This window comes from Brassica napus, chromosome C2 (genome assembly GCF_020379485.1).
Source record: "Brassica napus cultivar Da-Ae chromosome C2, Da-Ae, whole genome shotgun sequence".
NCBI classification, from domain to species: Eukaryota; Viridiplantae; Streptophyta; class Magnoliopsida; order Brassicales; family Brassicaceae; genus Brassica; species Brassica napus.
Genome location: NC_063445.1, coordinates 57572484 through 57575821, shown reverse-complemented (window position 1 = coordinate 57575821; position 3338 = coordinate 57572484). Strand labels below are relative to the sequence as shown.

General features: G+C 40.6%; 1 pseudogene; it reads right to left on the bottom strand.

Moving 5' to 3' along the window:
* Positions 1-2170: 2170 nt before the first annotated feature.
* Positions 2171-3338, bottom strand: LOC125582526 (annotated as a pseudogene).

Genomic DNA, 3338 nt, shown 5'->3' with positions numbered 1-3338 from the left:
GAGGTGATTGATTATAAAGAAACCTTCTCTCCGGTATCTTCAAATGATTTTTTTAGGATAATCATGGCCCTTGTTGCACATTATGATTTGGAGCTTCATCAGATGGATGTTAAGACAGCGTTTGTCAATGGAAACATTGAGGAAACGATTTATATGGTGCAACCAGAACATTTTGCCTTAGGTGATGCAAAAGATATGGTTTGCAAATTAAAGAAATCCATCTATGGGCTAAAGCAAGCTTCTCGTCAATGGTACGACAAATTTCATAAGGTTATCACCTCCTTTGGTTTTGAGGTGAATTTGGTTGATGATTGTGTGTATCAAAAGTTCAGTGGGAGTAAATGCATTTTTCTGGTTTTATATGTCGATGACATACTTCTGGCCACTAACGATATTAGCATGCTGGTTGAAACCAAGAACTTTCTTAAGGCAAATTTTGAGTTGAAAGATCTTGGTGAGACATCTTTTGTATTAGGGATCGAGATTCCTCGAGATCGCTCTCGAGGAATTCTTGGATTATCACAAAAGAGCTATATCGATAAAGTTCTGAAAAGATTTGGCATGCATGATTGCAAACCAGGAGATACCCCAATCGCTAAGGGAGACAAGTTTTGTCTCGAACAGTGCCCTAAAGGAAAACTGGAAATTCAGGAGATGCAAAAGATCCCTTATGCATCGGCAGTAGGGAGTCTTATGTATGCTCAAGTTTGTACGCGTCCGAATATTGCGTATATTGTTGGAGTGTTGGGCAGATACTTATGTAATCCAGGTATGGACCATTGGAAAGCAGCCAAAAGGGTCATGCGTTACTTGCAGAGAACAAAAGGACATATGCTCACATATCGGAGATCAGATAATATGGAGATCATTGGGTATTCTAACTCTGATTTTGCGGGATGCCAAGATAGTAGAAAGTCTACCTTAGGTTATGTTTTTCTGTTGGCCGGTGGGGCGATCTCATGGCGTAGTGCTAAGCAATCACTCGTAACATCGTCCACAATGGCAGCAGAAATGGTAGCAGTCTACAAGGCATCAACTGAGAGAATTTGGCTGAGAAATTTTGTCACAGGCTTAAGGATTCTTGAGGGAATTGAAAGACCCCACAAGTTGTACTGTGACAATAAGGCAGCCATTATGTATTCCAACAACAGTAGGAGTTCGGTAAAGTCTAAGTTTGTAGACAACAAGTACCGAGTTGTTAAGGAATGGATACAAAGTGGAAAGTTTACCATAGAGCACTTAGGGACAAACTCTATGATTGCGGATCCTCTCACAAAAGGTATTGTACCTAAGGTCATTCATGAGCATACTGCTCGTATGGGTATTTCGGTGTTTGAGGATCATTTGGTTTAGTGGGAGTTTGTCATTTGGTTTATGCTCTATGTTTTGGTTGTGTTATGCACATTTTTCTGATCACAAATAAAGTTTAAAGTTTGCAGCATACACTTTGTACACTAAGGTTAAGTTGATCTCACTAAAGTAGGACCAGTTGAAAATCGACATGTACAGACCACATTTCATGTGATTTTCATGCCACATGTTTCATAATTGATCTATGTCATTTGATTGTGTTGATGTAAGTGACCATGGAAGGTTTAGTTATGAAATAATGTAACAAAAGCTGCCATGATCCTATGTTAATACAATTAATGGACGAGATTGTTTATGCTCCCAGGATTAATGGCATAAAGAGCGCTCATACAGTCTATCATATTCTAAGGCACATATATGACCCAGTGGGAGACTGTAAGATCATTTAGTGGGGTCACATATGTTAAGGAATAAATATGATAGAGCCATTAATCAATTAGCCTATTTAAGTTGTCACTATTGTGAATAAGGAAAAGGCTTGGGCATAAGTGTTATGAAATATTTATATGTGGATACCTTAAGTAATTTCTAGTTTAATGAAGGGCTGAACTAGAAATTAATTCTCTACATAAAGAGAGTTATGGTCCCTAAGGCAACCCTAGCCGAAAATAAGGAACTCTCTACATCCCATCACTAGAGAACTAAAGTCACATAGGGTTTGCTTTGGAAGATCCATTCCCTAACTTCAGATCCTAAAGCAATGGATACATCAGGTACGCTTCCGCTTATGTCTATTCAATCAGAGAATCATATGGCTAAAGGATTCATATTGATGAATCATTATGGAAATATTCTAACATCAACTTGAGATACAAGTTACACAAGCCCATGCGGCCATGCAGTTCTTAGTAAACAAGGATTTTACCGGTCCATCTCGAACCGCAATCGGTTTACCCCAACCAAAATCGTTTCCAAACATATTGAACCGTGGAGAGCTAGCAACAAGGACCGAATTGTTCACCACCAAACCATTTGGTATTTTCGGATCCTTCACCTAATTGTCAGCAACTCGTTTGAATTCTTCATTTGTGACCCCACAGTTTTGCTTAGTTTCAAAGCAGCTCAACCCAGTCCATTGTTAAGCATTTCTCCAGAGCTTGTGGTGGTTGTCGCCAGTCCGATTGGAGGGTTTAGTCTCTGTCTCATATTGCAATGAGTCACTTCTTCCGGGTTGAGCCCACTGTTTCTGATTATCGATCGCCACATATGGGCCAACACGGCTTGAAACGAAGAGATTTTCAGATCCACATCAGAACCAGCAACCTCGCTGTTGGCTTTCGCTTTGAGCTCAGATATGTGTCTACTCGTGAACCGAAATATCATCTTTTGCAGATCCGCCAACGATAAAAAACAATCTCAACAGGTGATGATATAATAAACCCGCCACGGGGAGGCAAAGGAGGAAATGTTTTCAGGTCAAAACCGGTAGAGCAATTCTCAGTCCATATTTAAAAAAAACTCCAAAAGGAAGTTCCGTCAGCAACCAAATGGTTAACGCCATATCCAATGAACACTCCATCTTTCAACTCCGTTACTTGGACCGCAAGCAAAGACTCTGAGACCTCTTCCTAGCTTTCAACTCTGGAAAAAAAACTCAGTACAGTAAGCATTGTCTGATCTAAGACATCACTCACAGTCACCGAGACAGTTTTAGCCGCCGCATGCACGAATTTGACACCTGAACCATCGCAATCTACGAAAAATATCACATGTTTATCATTTACCTGAATGCGCCGGGAGTTCGAATCCTCTTGCTGAATCTCGCATCGGATCGATCCTTCCACGACGTGGAGTCTGCCGAAACAGATCTTATCGGACTGAAGCCATTCGCTACACTTTTATCCCAAGGATGTGGTTAAATCACGGAGACCTCACATACCACCACGAGAAATGTATGCTACAATGTGTCCTCTCCTCTTCTTCTTCCTCGATATTGGAGGAAGACGTGTCTGAAGCGCTTTTACCAT